Here is a 13,463-nt window from a genome sequence, read left to right as displayed (position 1 = left end):
CATCAGTGAAATTTTTAGGGGTCTAGTGGTACAGAACATGTAAAGATATTCCTTCTAAGGTGATGGATAAGTACCTGACCCCAACCATGGTAACCAAGAAAGAAGCACATATACAGGGGGAGGTAATCCCCCTCAGGAACAGTCATAGGGGAGGGGAATAAGGAGAAAATGGGAGGGAGGGAAGAATGGGAGGATACAAGGGATGGGATAACCATTGAGATGTAACAAGAATAAATTAATAAAAAAGGGAAAAAAAGAAAGAAGCACAATGTTTAGTGAGCCTATTTGGATTTTGAAGACAGTACAGTACTCACTTGGGTGTGTTACTCTGGCCCATATACCAAGTGACTCAGAAAGATGCTAGCTTTCTGTCAGGCCTGGAACAGGAGAAGGCTGCTATGCAGTCTTCTTTATCATTTAGACCATATGATCCAATAGGATATCTGATATATGTCCCATGTGAAGGGGTCATTTGAACCCCCAAAAGGTCTCAACCACTGCCTTAGATGAAAATAAATAGTTAACTATCCAAGAAACTCACTGGTGAAAAAAATGTATCCTCATGGCAACAGTGTGACACTTGACAAATTATTTTTTAGTAGACATTAGTCATGTCATAGTGGCTAACTTTTAAATTGGCTGGCAAATGTTTCTTTCTAATTGTTACTGTTAAAGATAAAATGTTAGCTAATTTCAATAATAGAAAAGAGCAATTAGAGAAGTCAGTGAATCTTTATCTGCATGCTTCCATTTGAGTAGTGCTTTATGCTTAATCAGAATAATTATCAGATGGCTCTATTTTATGAAAGACAAAAGGCACATCTGAAATGACAGCACGTTTGTGAAGCCCATGTCCAAGTTGCATTAATTAATGTCTACTAATAGTGTATCAATTTTCAATTAAATCTTTATTTGATCTATATAAAAATGATTAGTAATTTAGTCCCTGTCCACGCTCTTTTGTCTGAGTAACAGAAACCTATGGTACTTCAGTGAAATCAAGCAAAACTAAGGAATTTCTTGGGAGCTAAATTTGCTCCTTCGTGCTGCCCTCCGGATTAGCTGGCTTTCTAATCTCCTGTATGCTCTTGGGAATCAGGATGTTGCCTTGGACCAACATAACCTCAGTCTCAAGTTAGACTGTGCTTGAGTCATACATCTATTTTGATAGAGCAGGGAGGTTTTAGTACAGCTGGGGTTTGCTGTCTTCGTTTCCACTTGGGAGTTGATATGGGCTACAGTTTCTCTTAAGAGAGCACTATGCCCACTAATAGATGTCCGAGCAATCACTACAACTGCCCATAGACAGTTCTAGGACCACAGGGACTCCTTCTCAGGACTTCACTGTGCTCTAGTCTGTAAAACCAACAAGCTAGTATGACTTGTTTAAGTGATCACAGCAGCCACTCACCTGAAGGACTTATCATCCAGACTAATGAAATTATCACATGTGCAAGGTGCAAAATTTTAACAAAATTATTTAATTATTTATTAATAAGCTTAATTATTACCAAAACATACAAATACAGATATGAAAAAACTAAAAAGTAGTTCTAATAATAATGGTTTATTTTTACTCTGTTACAACAAAATATCAATAAAGCTATAGTTTCTTGTATTGTAAAATACGTAGATAATATCTGACTACTTAAAATGTATTACCATGTTGAATCCTAGTATTTATTCAAATGTGGCATCATTACTCCTATTTAGACATAAGCTGGCAGTTGGGTTAAATAACTCACTCAAGGCCAAATAGTTTAAAAACTACATATGAGAATCAAGCATGATTTGGAAGCTTTCTATGCTAGCTTGTCTTACTGGGTTATCCTATACATCACTTTGCCTCTCTGTTCACTGCTTGCCTAAGATCCTGGAGAAAGAGATGCAGTGAAGTTCTATCTCCCACATTTACCCCAGCCATTCTGTCCTTAGGCCAAACTCCATTCATCACCTGACCTCCACAAGCCCCTACTTTAACTGGAGGGCCACAGCTATTGCTTTGATAGGCCTGGCCTGGCTTTTGTTTGGAGGAATGTGGACTTTGGGATTTTCTATTAGAAATCAGTTGAATGCTTTAAGCATAATGGTTCTACCATTAGGAATATGGAAGACTGCAGTGCTGAAGGAGATTTGAACTGAGAAGAATAATATTAATATGTGGTTTAGGTCTAGATAGATGTTCTAAGTTGATAATGATGAGATATGATAGACATGGCTTTACCTTCAGAATTTTAGACACACCAAGATAAGAAAGATGTTTTCTTCAAGGCTGACAAATACAAATAGCCAAAACACTATGAATGTAACATTTATGTAATTCCTGATTGTCTCATGGTTCTACTTGCTGTAGGTAGTTTATTGTATATATGTGTAATAATTTAAATGTATATGTAAAAAAGAAAAATAATAAAAAAGTAATAATAAAAGTAAAAAAGTTCAGTGTCTAATTCTGAATAAAATTAATTATAATTTTAATGTTGTTTACTATCCTGTCATTGTTCCAACTTCTAATTTTTCTTAAAAATGTGAAATAACTATGTTTACATTTGACTTATTTGAGTTAAGAAAACCCTAAATCTTAAAATTGGCTTTTAATCTATACACTACCTCCTCATCTTGCTATATATATGTGTGTGTATGTGTGTGTGTGTGTGTGTGTGTGTGTGTTGTGTGTGTGTGTGTGTGTGTGTGTGTGTGTGTGTGTGTGTGTGTATTCTTGTTCTGAATCATTTATTTTGTAAGATTATTAGCTTTCTGGGTTTCAATAGTTGCATCCCTCTGATAATACATTAAATTTGAAGTTTCAATTATTTTCAGAAATAAACTCCATGTCATATTTCTATGCTGTCTATTTTTAAATTATTACCTCCTAATCTATCTCCTATAGATTCATTACAATGAAACATATTTTAAAACTGTTTATTAAGCCTGCATTATCAATACTGTATTGGGTACTTCGTGACAAAACAGTTAACTCTCCCATCAGACACCAACACTCTTTGCTTGCCACAGCTTCCTCCAACCAACCAACACCTCCCACTGCTCTGCCTTCTCACAAAAGTGGTGTCTCATCCACAGGCATTTGGTTATGAGTTAAACTAAAGCTTGGAATGTGATAGTAGTCTTAATACACACAAACACATATACTACACTGGGTGACTCCTTCATCGCTCTTATTCTAAAACTACAATCATCAGTTTGCCATTTTCCTTTGAGTATATCCTGACCAACCAAATCCATGGGCAGGAGAATCTGCCCACAACATCTGAAATCACTCATGGCTTAATGAGTTGAGTCTGCATAAAGTTAAAAGTTAATTGTATGTTTATAAGACATTTTTATCCAGGCCTCAATTTATTTCTTTTTGTATGTGTTCCTAAGGGAAATGAAATCAAGTCTGTCCAAACTTGGCTGATCTGCACAAGGGAATTGTGTGGTTCACATGAGAAACACTAACATTCTTTATTCAGCAAGAGACTAGTCTCTGTGGATGCGTCACACTCTGGGCAAGAACATCTGATTTCAGTTGCCGACTAAATCCACACTTTCCTTTAACACCACTTCAACTGTTGCTTTTGGGAGTCTAAATGTTATCAAACTTCTGGCTAGTCAGAGGTGACTCCGCCCACACCCTGTGCTTTATTTAAATTTGAAGCTAGAATGTGATGCTGACATAAACTTTCCCATATTGAAAGAAGTTAAGTTTCCATAGCAGGATTTTCTTCTTCAAAAGTGGTGTGTGCATGCCCGTGTGTGTGTGTGTCTTCTTCAAGTGTGACAGTGCCTTCAGAGGCCAGAAAATGGTGGTAAATCCCCAGGAGCTAGAGTTAGAGGTTATACTGAGATTCCTGATACGTGTGATACAGTAGCACGATGCCTTAACCACTGACTGATCTCTGCAGCCCCAACAGGATTTTATTTAACATTATCTTTCTATTTCCTCTGATGCAGCTCTTCCATACTCAAGCCAAATCAAATGCCAGATGGTTTACTGGACATTATATAATGGAGCAATTTCTTCATTATACCGAAGTAACACACTCATTAAGAAAAGTCTCAGGTTGGTTGCAATTGCTCAGGCCTGAAAAAGGCATCTTTGCCGGTTTTCTGTTGTTTTTGCTTCTTGCATTTATATCTCCCACAGCACAGGTCTGAGTGGCTTACTTCCCATAAACACACATTCTCAAATATATTTTTGAAGCTGCCTGGCATTGTACTTAGGCAGGAAGAAGGGGAAGTAATTCTGATTAAAATCCATTTCTTGAGATAGAAAATAACTTCAAGCTAAATTTTACTTAAGAGAACGTAGGTATCTGGTCTTTAAGACTGATGAAACAAAACCCTAAGAGGAATTTACAGAATATAGAAAAGAAATCATAATCAAACTAAATAGCCCATCAATTGTCTATGCACACCACAAAGTCAGCTCCTCTCCTGTAGGGCTCACTATTAACTTTCCTTTACAACTAAATGGTCAACATGAAAACATCCTCTAAAACAAGTGTGGGCATTGCTGACTCGGATTAGTTAGAATAACACAGAAATAGTAGCTTTGGGGATATAGTAGATAAAAGGAGCAGGAACAGATGATAAATTTAAATAGTCACATATTTTTATCATAATTCATAACAGGGCATTCACATGAATATCAGAGTCTTATTTGACCAGAAGACAGACAACAGAACAATGGGAGAAACTCACCTCTCTTCTTCAAATTTTAGATAGCTGCCAACTTTGTCTAGAAGGAGGAAAGTAAAGTCAACAGCCTTAGTTAGCCTGAGGTTCCATGTTTCATGTAAAGGGTACCAGCCACTGACCATCCTCTTCTTAGCAGTCATGGAATGGACACTGGGTGCAGCTCTAAGCTGAGGTTCTTTGCTGAGTTTTATGACTGATGAAGCACTGCAACAAGGAGGAGACAGTAAAGTTGTCTGAGCTCTCTGGGCCCTTAAAGTTCGCTTCATATTGTGTTCTTCTTATTGTCTGCTAAGCTGACATTTCTTACTCACTATATCTGACTTTGCCTTTACTTACCATGCTTCTTGCAGGGTATTGTTTGTTTAATCATGATCTGTCTTGGCATTGCATTAGAATAGTAGAAAGTAGAAAAAAGGAGAAATCAGTAGAAAATCACAAATAAGTCCAGGTAAAACATTCTGAACAATGAAAGAAAATCAATCACCAGACCTCATAAAGCATTTGTCTCTAGATAGCTTAGAAATATGAAAACTCAAGAAGAAATATAATCATTTCCAATGGGATTGAAATTCAGCAGTAGGTTTTAGCCATTGCTTCTCTTTGCCTAAAGTTTACATATTTGAGTTTCTCTGACATGCTGATCTACAATGCAGCTTCTGAGCTTCTTGCACTAAAACAGAAACGTGTAGTTCTCTGATGGTGTCAAGAACTGGCATTGCTGTCATGGGAATATTACAATCAGAATTAGAATATAAAAACAACAACAACAACAAAACCCAATCTGGAGCCAACTGGTCAACCTTCTCATCTTTCAGTCACATTTCCAGAGAAACACATTTCTTATTTATTTGGAAACAGAGACAGATTTAACTAAGTCAGTACTCTTTGGAAGCAATTAGTCTAACTTCTGATAAAATTTTAAAATATTTAATTACTCATTTATATAGCAAAAAAAGAATAATACTAAAAATATGAAACTAGCTATGATGATCAAGATCTAACAAAATACATCTACACCCACCTAACACCCACTGTCTTAGTTTCTTTTTCTGTTGCTGTGATAAGAAAATACTCCAAGAAAAGCTACCCAAGAAAGAAGCTTTTTTCTTTGTTATAACTCATTTTTTCAAAGCTATAGTACAACATAACTAGCCATCAAGGCAGTAGGCAGCTGGTCACATGGTGCCCACAGTCCGTAAGCAAAGAAAGAATAGGTTATGCTAATGTTCAGCTCCTATTCTCCATCATATACCATCCAAGATCTCTACCCGTGGAATGGTCCACCCACAATTAACATGAGTCTTCCCACATCAATAAATAAAATTAAGATAATCCCTACAAGCACGTCTAAGTGCCTGTCTTAATAGGCAATCGTAGTTTACAACTAGCTCTATCTATCTTATCTACGCGAACTGACCCTAGATCTGACCATGAAGTGTCTGATTTGGGCAAACTTCTTGGGAACTAATAGTTTTGCTTACCATAACCTACTATTTATTCTTTACAGCAAACTTTATCTTGGGAAGCTCTTCTTCCCCCCCCCCCCCCGTACAATATAACATGAGACGGTGCTCTGCTTTATTTCACGATGTGTGTTTCTTCAGCAAACATATTTGCCCAATACTTTAATCATCCTAAGTTAACCAATGTAGGAAGCAAGTAAAATCATTTTTTGTTCATGTAGTTTCTTTTCTATGCTCTAGGGACAAGCAGTAGGACAGCTAGACCTACATAAGGGCAACAAAAGAACTACCTTCCGACGTCCTCCTCCTGAACCTCACCATCCTGCTTGCTTAGGAACCCAGAAACACAGACTAATTTGTTTTTTGTCCTCATCTCTGTCACTGCAGTCCTTGAACAATTAACATGGGCTTTCTTTGAGATCATGACCTAACTTCCTAACTTGAACCCATACCTTTCCTCTTATCTCCTCATCATCTGTCCAACTCTGACGACCTATATTCCTCTCAGTTAAATGTAAGACAAAATCTGCCTTTCTTGTTTTAAAGCCTCCAAATGCTGTATAACCTACTCAACAAATTCAAACAATTTGACCTAATGGAGAGGTGACAGTAGTCCATGAAGAAAGGAAAAAAGAAACAATGGTTACAAAGATTATTTTATTCATTACATTGGTTTAGAAGAACCTACATGAGATTAAAGGAGGCGTGTAAATTGGGGAAACAAGCTCCCTCTCATAGGTAATATTATTAGATCCATCAGCTTTGATGCTTGCCTCCTTTTGCTGTCCCCGACCTTACTCAGCACTTTCTAAAATCCATTTCTTTCAAAACACACAAATTAAATGACTTGTACTTTACCTTGGAAAATGTAAGGGGAAAATCACATAACCAGCATAATAAGAGATAATAATTTGAAAGACACAATATACCAAAAGGTGTCATATGTGACCTAGAACAAACCATTGTGTTCCAGGAAAGAGGCTCAGCCAGCTTGGGCTTGTTGTTGTTGTTGTTGTTGTTGTTGTTGTTGTTGTTTCCACATCTGAACAGAGAATAGAAAACCAAACGTCCAGATGCGCTCCTGAGTCCACTGTGTTTATGGCCACTGTCTTTGTATTCCTCTAGAGTTAATCCCCTGAAGAAGCACCATCTTGACGATGAGTTGTTTCCTCCACTCACTGCTGAGAAACCCTTTCTGCCATCTTCTCCCTGCCATTTGCGTGCATGAGTACAACACGGAGCTTCTGGGCAGGCTTTGGCTATAGGCTGTAGGTTACAACTTGGAGTCTCAGAATAGTCCCATAACTGTAGCCATTCTAATGATCATCCTACTGAAATACCTTGTAGCAGCTCTGGAGACTAGTTAAAGAGGGACTGTACCCATCCTACCTGGTAAAAACAGGGCTTTTTGTCTTGAGATCCAACAGCCTCTGCTGCCCCCTGGTGGTACCTACTAAAGTTACCTTACCGTCACTGGAGTCAAAAGTTCCCAGTAAAACTCAAGAAACAGATTTTGAGGTAAACTGCATTTAGAACACTGTGTAGAGTGTGTCATGGTTTATGTTTCTTCAGTAAACTTTAACTTTCAAGAAAAAAATATTAATTTTCCTTTAAAAAATCTACTACTACCTAACAAAACATACATGGAATTGGCACTAAAATTCTCTCAGGTCAGAATTTTAAAAATAAAACTCATAAAGATAATTTAAAATAGTTAAGATGAGTTTCATTGTTTTTATATTAATGATAGTAATTTTCCTCATCTTTAGAGCACATACTATTTTCTTCTTCAAATTCAAATAAAAATATGTGAGTACCCCTGCTTAGCTCAAACTAATCATATTAAAGCCTGAAACTAATAAATAAATAAACAAATAAATAAAAGAAGAGTAAAAATTAGGGCTGTTTTGTGTCATCTAATCTTTCCATCAACTATTTCTTCCTATTCATAAGTGCAAAATTCTTGTTCACAAAAGCAAGTTATAAATGAGCTAAGTTTTTCCAAGCATCCCAGAAAATGGCCTCTAAATTGCCACTGCCTACTTATGAAATTCAAGGACTATGACATATTTCTCAACTTATCTATTGTTTCTTTGACTCTGGCTAAGAGTCCATTAAAGAACCATTTTGTCTTTGAGGGTTTCCTTTAAAGAAATGTCTGGAAATAAGATCATTTTCACGTTCTAGAAGGACATCTGTTTTCAATTCCATTCCTGGAAGCCAGGCAGAATTCTGAACAACTCAGAACCATATGACAGTTTCCCATCTTTGTTTCCACTGCTGAGATGGCATTCTTAGCTATTCAACTTTTCCCAAATGAATTAATACCTATAATTTGTGAGCATGTCTACTCTAATGTTCCCCAGCTGGGGTAATTTTTACTCCACGATTTCCCACAGCTGTTGCGTAGTAAAGGTGTTCTGTGCATTGTTTTTTATGTGGCTGCATATCACAATCAACTCAGAAACCACATTTTAATGTATCTGAATCTTTCTTCTTTGGATGCTCATAAATTGCATATGTACTCAGGGCCATGTGGGTGTTTTTTCACTGTAATAAACTGCAGCAGAATCTAGAAGTTATGATGTACAACCTTGGGCTACAAGGGGGTACTTTTGATACTTGAATGTCTCCAGGAGATGGAAAATTCAATTTATTTTATTGCCCCTCTTAAAAGTTCTAAAAGTTTGAGGAGAATAAAAAGTGTTCTTCATACTTCTTAGAAGTATTAAGATCTGTAACTACTAGGAATTAAAATGTCTAGACCTTGGATAACATACAGATACAAAAAATAAATTATTTGAGTTGAAGCCAGGAATAACACTAGTCTGAACACAGACAGCCAAAAATCTTAATTCACCATTCACCATTAAGATCTTGTAGGCAACAAATGGATGAACTGTTATTCTTATGTTCTGAATTTTATTAAAATTTTCGAGATAGAAGTTGTCTTTTCTTTTTTAAAGATTTGGTGATTTTGGGTTTTTTTTTTGTTGTTGTTTTGGTTTTTTTTTTAGTTATATGTATATGCAAGGGAGAAGGGCATGATGCATAGGAGAATACAGGTACTGTGAAATACAGAAAAGGACATCAGATGTCCTAGAGCTGGGGTTACAAGTGGTTGTGAGTCACCAGATGTAGATGCTCAGAATCATATTTGGGTCCTTTGCAAGGTGATAAGGGCTTTCAAACGCAGAGCCGTTTCTTCTCCCTCAAGTTATTTCTCAGTGGATGACTTTCTAAGTCCTCCTGCTTAGTATGTTCTAACCGTTCCCAGTCACTCACGACCCAAGAGGAGAACTCCTTCTACGGTCTTCACTGATGAACCCATAATCACTTCACAACCATCTGAGACACATGTGACTTGTGACCTCTCATTTAGCGACTTTCATGCCTTGATCAGACAATATTGGAAATGGCAACTCTTGGCTTTTATATTACCTTAATTCATCTAATGGGCAATGTGGTAATGTAAAATCGGTTTAAATTTTTAAATCTCCATCCTGGAAATTGTGAAGAACACATAAACAGTGATAAGTGTTATCAGTTGAGTGAATGTTGATAGCACACAATAGAGACAGTCTATTTTTCACTATCATAAAATTAACGATTATTTCTAGGACTTTATACTTTATTGTAATAAATGCCTCTTGTTTGATTTTACAATCTTAATTCTGGGAATAATTTTGATTGTACGAATATTTGCCTCAATTGTCAAACTCTAGCTAAAATAATATTTTGCTAAAATAATTTTAAAATCTATGGTTGTTACACTAAACTAACTTTTGGAAGTAAATAAAATTAATTAAATAAAGTTCCCCAATTTCTCTCTCCCCTGCCTCCCCATCTGTCTCAATCTATCTTTTTTTAATGTAACATAATGACTAGACACAGATCTATTGTTCTTACTAGAGTTAAGTTTTAGAACTTACATACTTAAATGCAGTGCTTCATACACAGTAAATATTCAAGTATTTGTTAAGTACTTAAGGTAATTGTGAAGAATATCTTGAGTAAATTAGTTCCTTGCACCTTATCTATAAAAATTTTGTATTATTTTGCCCCCTGTGGACAAATGTTATAAATATCTGGGTTATTCTGGCAAATATCTATCCTCCAAGTTTCTTGACATAGGGAAATCAGATTCTTATACTCAAGTCATACATGCATAACCAGAGGTTCACATTCATCAAGCTGAGCAAAGAGATAAAGAACATTAAAATAATCACTACAACACAGATTTTTAAATTTGACTGTTAAACACAAGAACCTCACTCTCATCTTTCTTCCTAAGTATGGAAATCCAAGATCAAGGGGAAAATGCAAAGTAAAGCACTGGAAAGGAAAAGAACTCATATGATATTCATCAAGAGGCCATGAGATGTTTGTGTTTAGAAATACACTTACTTGAAGATTTGTAAAGCATGGGGAATGGTCTATAATTAAGTGGATTTATTAAATATAGAACAAGGCAAAGTAAAAGAATAAATAGGTCTTCAGAGCTTGGGGAGACCTGGTGGCACTCAGAGGAAGGACAGCAGGTTACCAAGAAGAGACTTGATACCCTATGAGCATATACAGGGGGAGGTAATCCCCCTCAGTCACAGTCATAGGGGAGGGGAGTAAGGGGAAAATGGGAGGGAGGGAAGAATGGGAGGATACAAGGGAGGGGATAACCATTGAGATGTAATATGAATAAATTAATAAAATAAAGAATAAATAACAATGATAGTTAGATGATGATACATAGATGGATGGACGGATGGATGGATGGATTATAGATAGATGATAGGCAAATATGTAAAAAAAAAAATCAAATCAGGTACTCTAAACAGCCAGCAGATATCAAGTTGGTGAGTCCCTTTAAGACAGACAGTTGAAGTTCTCAAAAGATAGAGTCCCTGGCAGAGGAGAGTTTCCCTTTGTCTGAGGCTTAAAAAATTACAACAAATATTAAAACAGCATCAAATGAGGCCCTGGGGATATTCAGCAGAAACTGACTGGGAGGTTGAGGTAGTAGCTGAAATTGTCAGTTGACTGTTCTCTCTATGGCTAAGCTTCCCATGGTTGAACTTCTGCTTTCTTCTTACTGTAGACACGTTACCATCATGGGATAAACAATAACAATGCCAGTCAGAAATGTTTAACCTCTAGCTGTTCTTAAGAACACAGTGCTTTTATTCTTGGGCTGTTTGCCATATTCTCTTCCCTGGCTTAGAGTTGAGGTGAGAGGAGAGGAGGGCAGTTTATCTCCAGGCATGGAGCCTTGAAGGACACTTGATGTGAATATGCGGGGCCTGAAATGGGGCAAGGCAAAGCCTGCTTCCAAAGCCGTGTCTCTGTGCTCTTCAACAACATGTGATTAGCTACCAACATACCATGAAGACTACGGAGGACTCACGTGTTGTTTGGAGTAAGGTCACAATTAGAAACCTCCTGCTGCTGACTCAAATTTGGTGGACATTTTTCTGTGTGTTCTGTGAGTTGTAACTCACCCATGGTGTAAGTGTGTGCTTGTTTGTTTGATCTTCATATATAAATAAATATATATGTATATATGTATAAAACTTGCCCCTCCCTTTTTTCCTCCCAGCTTTCTAACTTTTCCTATGCCCCTCTGCTTTCAAGTTGATTGCCTCTTCTTTGATTTTATTGTTACACACCCCACCACCACATTTTATATACATCAATATATATATATATATATATATATATATATATATATATATATATCAATATATATATCAGCCTCCTAGCTTGCTTTTTGTTGTTTATGTGTACACCATTTCAGAACTGACCACCATGCATTCAACAACCACTGAGGAGGTTCATTCCCTAGGAGAATCTAATTCTCCTTCTCTCAGCAGCCAATAGTTGCTGATGGTTCTTTGTCTAGAAGAGAAAGTCCATGATATTTCCCCCACCCACCCTAGCATGTCTGTTGACATTGACATTACCCCTGTCTTATTAGTGCAGCATTTCTAGGAGAAACTGTTTCCCAGTAAATTTCCAGGTATTTTTGCTCTTATAACCTTTGGGCCTCTTCTGTGATGTTCCCTGAGTCATAGATACAGGAGCTGTGACATAGATGTAGCTATTAGGGACAGGCTCCCCCACATCTGTTAGTTGTTGAATTGCATCCAGATGTGTTTTTCTGTGAATGTCTCCATTTGCTATAAAGAGTGGTTTTTACTTTTAATGAGAAGTAGTAGTGACACTTATTTGTGGGTATAAGGATAAGATTTGAATATAACAGGGAATTATGTTGGTTTAGCCAAGTGGAGAGAGTAGAGTCTTTTCTAGGACACATAAGCTCACTGACTCTGGGAAGCTGCCTAGGTTTTCGGTGGCAGGCGTGATTTCCGGCCTGTGGAGTAAGCCGTAAGTCCAATTAGATAGCTGATGGTTCCTACCAACATATAAACGCCACTCATGTCACCTTCATGGATATCCTGACGTACTAGTCACTGTCCTGGTTTGCAGGAGCTGCAGCTGAGTAGCAATGTTTAACTGCTTCCCTCTTTTGGCATAGTATATTCAAGATAGCAGGAAGGAGGCTTTCTGATCAGATCTACCACGAATCACTCAAGTCTTATGTCCTAAGTGTTCTATGTCTTCAACACTAGGGGTTATTACTCAACTGCTGAGTTACATTGATAATTTGCACTGTAGTCAGAGTCACTGATACTACCTGTTCCTGGTCTTGGAGATTTTCCTAGTCTATGGGTCTTTGGGGGGATCATTATCAGCTTAAGTAGCATAACTTCCTTTGAGATATATAAATCTTTGCATGTGCATGGACATGTACTCATATGTATTATAGATTGGGAGGAGTAGATATGAATAATATGATTCCCTGAGGTGTTACCAAATACCCTTGGTGTTATTGTCAAAGGTCAAATGGGTAGTTGTGTCAGAATTAACTGTCTATCATGTTACACTTAGAATCACACCTTAATATGTTAGCCCTTGATCCTGGCTTCCTTACTTTCTGCTTATAGAAGATTGATCCATATTTGTAGGTAAATCCTTGTTGAAAAGCAGTCAACTCCTCCCTCATTCCAACATGTCCTCAGAACTCCACTTTAGTCCTCCGTCCCGGGTTCCTCTTCTTCTTCTTCTTCTTCTTCTTCTTCTTCTTCTTCTTCTTCTTCTTCTTCTTCTTCTTCTTCTTCTTCTTCTTCTCCAAGAATATTGATCCACATTTCTAAGTAAATCTTTGTTGGAGAAACCAATTCTAAGGTTAAAGGTAACCCTTATTCTAAGTTCCTAGAAATTTCATTACTAACTTTTAAAATA

At 37.0% G+C, this 13,463-nt stretch overlaps 1 long non-coding RNA gene across 1 annotated transcript; it reads right to left on the bottom strand.

The window, feature by feature from the left end:
- Positions 1-4,710: 4,710 nt before the first annotated feature.
- On the bottom strand, positions 4,711-13,260 carry LOC311589144. The gene is made up of 3 exons (XR_014776427.1): positions 13,153-13,260; positions 12,122-12,241; positions 4,711-4,905 (listed from the first exon to the last, which is right to left on the bottom strand). It is a non-coding gene; the product is annotated as an uncharacterized lncRNA (long non-coding RNA).
- Positions 13,261-13,463: the final 203 nt, after the last annotated feature.

This window comes from Acomys minous (assembly GCF_964271855.1).
Source record: "Acomys minous genome assembly, chromosome: 18".
NCBI classification, from domain to species: domain Eukaryota; kingdom Metazoa; phylum Chordata; class Mammalia; order Rodentia; family Muridae; genus Acomys; species Acomys minous.
Note: the sequence above shows the minus strand (reverse complement) of the source record. Positions and strands in the feature narration are given on the sequence as shown.